Consider the following 9118-nt stretch of genomic DNA (forward strand, 5'->3'; position numbering starts at 1 on the left):
GTGATGTGGAAATGACTTGCGTCTCATGTTCAGGCTGAATAAAGAAGCAAAAAAACACTACCATCACTATGCTTACCAATACATTTATTCAAGTCAAATACCAAATAAAACGAATTAAAAGTCAATGCACTGCATATGGCAGAAATGTAGAACTGCGTAGTGAACAAAAAAAACATTAACAGAAAGTTGATGAGTCTGACAGACCTCTATGTGGCCACTGTTGTTAGGTAGAGACCCACCAATGACTGAAAGAATTGGGCAAAGGTCTACAGTCGCTAATGGAGAGAGGAGGCAGGAGTGATAGTGCAGATAATGCAGGTTATAGGAAACACATCCAGGCAGTGAATTGTGAAATGTCTTCGGCCATCTCCTCCTCCTCCTCCTCCTGCTCCTCCTCCTCCTCGTCCTCCTCCTCTTCCTCCTCAATGGCTTCCTGGTATTTCTGGTACTCAGACACCAAATCATTCATGTTGCTTACCGCCTCAGTGAACTCCATTTCATCCATGCCCTCGCCCACGTACCAGTGGAGAAAAGCCTTTCGGCGGAACATAGCAGTGAACTGCTCAGAGATGCGCTTGAACAGCTCCTGGATGGCAGTGTTGTTACCAATGAAGGTGGCGGCCATCTTGTGGCCGTACGGCGGGATGTCGCTAACGCCCGTTATGACGTTGTTGGGGATCCACTTGTTGAAGTCGCTGCTGTTCTTGTTTTGCACGTTCAGCATCTGCTCATCCAACTCCTGCATGGACATGGAGCCACGAAATATGGCAGCTACGCCAAGGTAGCGCCCGTGGCGGGGGTCACAAGCAGCCATCATATTTTTGCAATCAAATAGCTGCAGAGTTAGTTCACGCAAGGTGGGGGCTCTGTACTGTATGGTCCCCCTGCTGGTGAGCGGAGCAAAGCCCAGCATAAAGAAGTGCAAACGAGGGAAGGGCACCATGCTGACGGCCAATTTACGGAGGTCCACGTTCAACTGCCCGGGAAATCGCAAGCAGGTCGTCACACCACTCATGGTGACAGAAGTCAGGTGGTTGAGGTCTCCATAGGTGGGTGTCTTCAGCTTGAGGGTACGGCAGCAGATGTCGTACAAGGCTTCATTATCAATGCAGAAGGTCTCGTCTGTGTTCTCAACAAGTTGGTGGAGCCCAAGGGTAGCGTTGTAGGGCTCCACTACTGTGTGGGACACCTGCAGGTGAATTGTTGCAAGTAAAAACTACAACTTCACTTAGCAGAGTGCAGAACACCACCAAGGCTAACGTGCTAACAATTCTCATTTTACTCCAATTGTGGAATGACCACTTAGAACGACAAGAAATAGACCTTCACAGAGGGCAGCAGACTGCAGGTGGTCATGATGCGGTGCGGGTACTCCTCACGGATCTTGTTGAGGAGCAGAGTTCCCATCCCAGATCCGGTGCCACCAACCAAAGAATGCGTCAGCTGGAACCCTTGAAGGTAGTCGCATTCCTCTGCCTCCTTCCTTACCACATCCAGAACCGAGTCCACCAGCTCGGCTCCTTCAGTGTACTGACCTTTAGCCCAGTTATTTCCTGCTCCCCTTTGGCCTGGAAAAAATACCCCATTTTGTTCACAATTGAATATCATACTGTCTTGTATTTGCTCAAGTCGTAGCTTACCAACGACAAAGTTGTCAGGTCTAAATATCCTCCCAAATGGGCCGGACCGGAAAGTGTCCATGGTGTCAGGCTCCAAATCCACCAAGACCGCCCTTGGGACATACTTTCCTCCTACAGATCAAATCCTAAACTTGGATTTGAATTTCTTGAAAGTCATGGCAGATTTCTGACCTGAAGCCTCATTGTAGCAGACATTGATTCGTTCCAGTTGGAAGTCATCCTCTCCACGGTAGGATCCAGTGGTGTCAATGCCATGCTCGTCACTCATCACTTCCTAAAACTGGTCCAGTCAAAACAGTCAAAACAATTCATTCACATGAATCATTATAAATTCTGCATCAAGGAAAATCTAAGGTTATCTTGAGGTTTTCAGGATGTTGCCTTTTATGCAACCCGCAATAATTTGAAATAATCACAATGTACAAAAAAAATTAGAAATCGCTTAAGAAGGACAAGCTAAGTTCTTGGGGGTTCACACCAATTGAACAACTGAAAATATTGGGAAAAACAATTCTTTCTTTGAGATGCTTTGCCAAACCTTTTACTACAGGTTCTTTTTCAGCTGCTGCTTGTTTTTGAGTCTTCAATGTTTTCTCAAGTTAGGTCTTTAATGTCTGCACTAAAATCTTTATTCTTCTTTTCTAAATTGCTTTTGTGGTTTCACGTCACTACCTGCAGCAGCTGCAATCGGGTAGTTCAAAAACCTGCTTGCTTTGTGAAGTAGACATTTCCTATCTCTTTTTTTCCTTCCTGATTTGCAAATGAATGCAAAACCTAATGTTGTGGCAAAACTGAGGAACACGTCTTCATTCAATGACTGATGAACTGAATGTGAATCTGTGTGGCCACAAACAATTCATCAAAAACAACAAAGACAGCATGACATCTAAAGGACAAACATCGCCCCCACATTATCACACAATGCCCCCCACCCCCACGCACACTGAGCTCTGAAAAGCTGCTTTGGATATTAATTCATCAATCATGAGATGTTGATGTTTTTATACTTTACATAGATCCCTTAAGTACAATTGGTCACCCGGTGTTGCCATTGCAGATGGAAACATAGCGCTAGCTTGTACGTAGTACTGAATTCTAGACCTTAGTCCGTACAAAATACTAAATACGGATCCAGTGTTAATGGAACATATCGAAACATAACGTCCTCTGATTGGTTCATCGGGTGCTTGTATATTACATCTCTGTGTGATGGCGGCAAAGGTACATACACGTCTAGTCCTGTGATCTTTTTTTTTTGTCCTCATCTACATGGCGGAAGCCACACAAAACAATGGCAACGAAGGTACATACTCCTCTGTTACGTCTAGTCCTCTGATTGTTTTTGTTTTTTTGTCTCGATCTACGTCCACTCCTGTATATTACGGAATCCACACAAAACTAATTTACAGATTTTTTTTATTTGATTCACACAATAGATGCACCTTCTTAAAAGGTACTTTTTTTTTTTAAGAGAAAATCAAATTTATGTTTACGTGTGCCCTATAGTTGTAAAATTACGGTATCAAGGGTTCTCAAATGACTAATTGACCTTCCCTTTTCTGTAGACAGCAATACATTTCAAATGAAGCCCATTCATACTATAATAAAACCTATATTATTAAGTTTGACCAAATTTAGTTTCAATAATTTAATTTTACTTTTTGTTACCAATAAAAACCTTGTCTCTCAATCAGCAAACATGACATGCAGAGAGACGTGTACAACACTTTTGATTATGATGCCACACTCTTTGATCCCGTGAGTGATATTTAAAATGCTCTATCTTATCATTTAAATATCTTTTCACGTACTTTTCAACTACCCAACATCATTAGGAGGGCTTCGAAATACAGCAGTAATATTCCCTTATAACCAGCTGCCAGAGATTTAGAAACACGTATTCAGCACTTGCCCCAGTGTTGACCTATATAACATTTGTGTTCAAAAAGTAGACAACAACAGAAAAGACATCATTATTAGTTTCATTAGCATACCTTTGCTCCAATTTGATTCCCACATTGGCCGGCTTGCAAGTAAACAATCTCATGCATCTTTCTGTGTTGTGCGCTGTATCAACCAAGAGCTGCAGTTAAGTGCTAGTATGTGCTGTGGTAGTTCTCAGCTTTTGCCCATCCTGCTTTACTTTCCCACTTCCTGGAAGTGCTCTTCTTTGAAATGACATACTGAAATGTTGAGATTTTTGAAACTCATTTGAACAGCCATTTTTATTCTTTGGCTTTTGACTGACTCAACTGTTACCATTACGCAAATATTTATTTTAATTTGTGTTTCAATTTACCGTTTTCACGGTCTTTGTGGTTGTCCCATTGCTATATCAAAGTCAAAGTCTCCTTTATTGTCAATTTCTTCACATGACACACAAAGAGATCGAAATTGCGTTCCCACTATCTCACGGTGACAAGACATAGTACACAATATACATACAAGCAAACAACACAAAAAGTCAAAACAAGAAGGCACAAACAATGAATAAATAAGAATAATGAATAAATAATAAACCAATAACATAATAAATAAGAGGAGCAAAAATGGAGCAAGTGTGCATACAGCAGACAGTGAGAATATTGCGCAAAAGTACAGGACGATACGCAGAAGGGGGGAGAGAATTCAGGATCCAAACAGCCTGGAGTATGGAGCTGTTGGTGAGTCTGGTGGTGCGGGAGCGCAGGCCTCTTCCCAGAGGGCAGAAGATCAAACAAAGAGTGAGCGGGGTGACTCCCATCACTCACAATCGTGGTCGCCTTGCGGGTGAGACGGGAGGTGTAAATGTCCTTCAGGGAGGGGAGTGAAGCACCAGCCGCGTTCACTATGCGCTGCAGGGCCTTCATCATGTGTCCAGTGCAGCTACCACCCCAAACAGCAATACAATATGAGAAGTGTTTTGTTACAGCTGCAGCTGTTGTGAAATGCTGTCAAGAAATAAACTTGTTTTGTTTTGCTTTGTTTTCAACTTACCCAAGCCTAAGTGGATAGAGACCACACACACGCATGCATGCACACAGATCCATACAAAAAGATTGAAGTAAGCATTAGAGTTGTTGAATTAAGAATAAGACTATATAAGGAGAAAATGAAACACTTTCCCTGAATGGCTTAAGGGATTGAGTTCACTCTGTAGTTACTAAGTTGTGATTTATTCATACGATATCATAAAAGCCAGTGTGGGTTTTATTGGAGTAATTTAGAGTTCTTGAAGTTCAGAACCTATGACTTTAGGTAAAAGCCATTAAGAATGTCTTATCGTTTCATGGAGCCCAAAAGGATTATCAGGGTTGAATTTGACTATGTTGACAATTTCATACAACAGTGTTGTGTTTTACTTATATTAGAAAAGTTCTAGGACCATGTGTCGTAAAATATATTTCAAACTACTAACTTTCTCCCTGCAGGTACTTTTTAATTGCTTGCCATCAAACATCTAGTTACACATAAATCTTTGATTAGCTGCCTACCACCAGTCTGACGTAACGGCAGATCATATGGCAACACAAGCATGTGAAAGCCCAAATGTAAGTACAGCTGCAGTGTTAGCACAGAATAGCACTATTATCTGATAATTGGCCCACTTGAATGCTCAGGCGAAGTTGTCGACATAGGGATGGAGGGTCTTTTGTAGCAGACGCAGTAGCAGCGGCGGTATTTTGCATCTGGTAATGTGCCTGTGACATTTTCCACATGCATGAGTCTACACACTAATTGAATAATTTGATGGCTTAATGCTGAAGCAGACTTTTAACAGGTGAAAATACAAATAATGTTTTTACTTCACCTTTACGGGCTTCACTTTTCTGCTCAGACTCTGTGCTATTTAATCAAAAGTAGTCGCCCAAGCACTGTGTGCCCTACCAGCCATTAACAGATTTGTCATTTGCATGAATTGTATTTAATGAAAAGTGGCAAACATTTATTTCACACTGGAGGGTTGGGGATCGGTTTGACTGTAATAGACCATTATCATAATTATAGCTATTAGAGAGTTAAACAGTAAACAAGTAAATAGTTGAAATTACAAAATATATCTCTGGGGTAGGGAGCAGGTAATTACCTATTATGTTATGCAGAATATTTGTCGACTTTTATGGGAACAAAAGACATTCTAATGCATAGAATATTCAAAATAAAAAGGTTAGGTAGCAGATACAGTGTCAAGCAGTGCAGTGATATCGAGCCAAGAGGGCACAGATCTTTATATGTTCCCACATGCCAGGTCAGAAATGTGTGATCAGGAAAAGCAAAACAAACCTGGGAAGAGACATGAACATGTAAAAGCAAGCATTAGGTGTGCTTATACAGCTAGTCTCTGTACTTTATGTGAATTACTCGTGAATAAAAATAGGTTTCAGACTTAGATTTTTTTTTCCCATGACATAAATTATTCACAGAAAATCAATAAGGAGCTGACTCCCAGAAACCAGATGCCCGGACAAACAGGTCTTTCACCCGATAAATTATATCTTCTATTTTGGTTGGTTGTTTATTTTTTTTTCACAATGCAGGATATGTCATTAGAAAAGAAAAAAAGGCCACATTATAGATATAAAGTGCAGACTAAAGACTTATTTGTGGCCACCAATTGCAACATGCGCTTGCTTTTATTATTAGCTCAATGTGTCTCATGCAATATCCTTTTAAATTAGGAGAGCTGTTCACTAAAACAAAAGCAGCTGGATAGCCCTGATTTACGGCAAACAGAAAAACAAATCAGTGAAAATAAAGTGAAAAACATTTATTTTATTCATTTGTTTTTTTCCGGACTTGTTATATAAATGAAGTAATAAAATTATGTTGCATAAGTTGATTGCTACAACTAAGCACCGCAGGCACGAGATTTCAGAAAATCTTCAGAGGACCCCAATGTTAATTGTTGTGTGTGTGTGTGTGTGTGTGTGTAGGCTGCAGTGGCTAAGGGACAAGCATCCATTTGAACAAATGAATGAATGTCAGACCTTCACCAGGATGAATGATTTGACATGCACACAACATACCATCGGAGAGTCGTGCTTCTTCTAGGATTTTGTTGTGCTTAACGATCTGCTAGAACTACCCACTGAACGCCATACTACCCACATCCTCAAAAATATGGGCAAAGGACATTCATGCAGTCTTAATGGCATAGAGCCCTTTAATCAAGACCTGCTGAATCTATAATGAACTTCCCTCCCACCGAGACCTAGAAAGCAAAGAGAAGAAAATATCTTTTCATGGGCCAAGACTCTGGCAGGGAGAAAAATGTGAAGGGATGATTTTGCCTCACGTTGGATTCTTTTTATCATGTTTGGGCCCTAATGAAACAACAGAGCCTGTTCACATTTATATACGCTTAAGTATGTAGTAAATTTTCACTTGCCTGCGTTTCCCACCCAAGCAGAATTGAATAACATCTACAGGCTTCCATCCACTGTGTCAACTTCATTCGTCACACCCGGCAAGTCCTGGCTCCGTGAGGGAACAAATTTACCCTAACCCTAATTTATCCTCTTGGCGAGGTAAATGATTTTGTACACACTAGGTATGACTCACAGTCTGTGTTTCTTTACCTACTGAAATAATACTTCACATTGTTAAGGCTCCTTGGCAAGTCTTAAGTCAAGCTACATGAGGAAAACAGTGTGGGAGTTGTTCAACTTTGCCCCCCATCCTTCCTTTCCTCCATTACTAGAGACACAGACGCCACAACAAACATGAAGTGTTTTTTCCCTTCTCTGTAAAGTTTAAAGCCAACATATTGATGGATGTCTTCCTTGGGTGGTTTCAGTGTCGTTATGTCATTGTTTTTCTTTCTCCAAAAATAACTCCTGCTGACTTTGTGCAGCAAATGCTCACGGCTTCTTTTTGACTTTGGCTCATAGCACGTCAACCCGTGCGCACAAGCGCTCATTGGAGAAAACCGAAAGGTCAGCTCTTTAAGATCAGAGACCCATTGTGGGAAAATTGGATTGAACCATCTTATAATTATTCATAAATCTTTAATATACTTATATTCAGTCACGCATTCATTAATTATGGAGAAGAGGCCTTTTGTTCAAGATGGAGTCATCTTTATGATCTTCTCAGCAGTCTCTCAATTGCATTGGCCTCCGGTATGGTATGAATTTCCTTAGGTCATCAATGCCTGTCAGCAGGCTTATCTGTAGATTGATATTCAACACAAGTTAAAAGCAATTTAGAAGACATACAGTGGGGCCCCCTGTCACATTTGTCATCGACACTGAAAGCAATTTAATCCAGTGGTGGTTTTATGCATGAGCCAAAAGAGCAGACTAAAATGCAGTGGCTAAGACCCACCACCAAATCGATCATTTAACTGAGCTCAGCTCCTATTGGCCGCTACATAATATGAATCCTCTGGATGTAAATATAATACGTCAATAAGAAAAGTAGGTAGCACAGCACTTCACTGCTTTCAATATTAAATACAAATGGAACTGGGCAGGACTATGTTTGGTACACCTAATGTTGGATACCGTAGTCTTCTCTGACAACAGAGTCTAATTAGGAACTTAAAATAATGTCACATGGAAACACTCTGTACTAACACCATCACGTTACAGAATAATGTCCCAAAATGAGCTTTAACCAGAGATGCCAACCTATTGAAATTAACTTTCAGGTTGATTTATCCGGATTGTCATATTTTAAAAGTTTGCCATGAACATTACAGTGAATGAATACTGCTAAAACTAAAAGAACATTAGCTTTATCTTCCACTGTATCACCTCCAAACAACTCCAAATCTCTCACATTCAATACATAAAATACATTGAAGGCCACTCACCAGAGTAAGATGTTACAAAGGTTAGTACATTCTCTCAAAAATTCTAAGTACTTGGCCTCCTGTCACGAATCAGAATGGAGCAGGGTGACCAAATGCAGCTTGGACCAGGGTTTACTTAAGGGAAAAGGTAGTTGGAAGAGAGGATAAAGAGAACAAATTAACAGAACCGGCAAACTGGTATGACTTAACTGACCGACCGACAGACTGGCTAACCGAAACAGAACTGACAAAGACAGGAATCAAGAAACAAGAATACATGAGACAACATCAACGACCCGACGGGAGTGAGGGGCAGACAGGACTTAAATACAAGACAGGTAACAAGAGGCAGGTGACATTGATTGAGGTAACACAGGAGGGGAGGAGCGACGCGAACAGTAACCATAGTAACAGAACATACTAAAGCAACCGGAGACGAGTCGTGACACCTCCTTGCTAAATCATAAATTGTGGCTTGGTAGTTAATCACAAGTTTCAGTTAATTCTCGCTGACCGCCGTACCCAAGCCTGCTTACTGCAATGTTTTCAAAGAGAACATATGATTAATAAATCATCGGTTATCCTCTCCAGCTTATAGATTTTGCAATGCTAAGCACGAGAACACGCACAATACCAACCATTTGTCAGCTGTTGTGAAAATAATCATTGCCATAGCATCTTGTTATTTAGAAAAGAAATACAC

At 40.9% G+C, this 9118-nt stretch overlaps 1 pseudogene; it reads right to left on the reverse strand.

The window, feature by feature from the left end:
* Positions 1 to 153: 153 nt before the first annotated feature.
* On the reverse strand, positions 154 to 3706 carry LOC133151919 (tubulin beta chain-like; annotated as a pseudogene).
* Positions 3707 to 9118: the final 5412 nt, after the last annotated feature.

Source organism: Syngnathus typhle, linkage group LG3, assembly GCF_033458585.1.
Source record: "Syngnathus typhle isolate RoL2023-S1 ecotype Sweden linkage group LG3, RoL_Styp_1.0, whole genome shotgun sequence".
NCBI lineage: Eukaryota > Metazoa > Chordata > Actinopteri > Syngnathiformes > Syngnathidae > Syngnathus > Syngnathus typhle.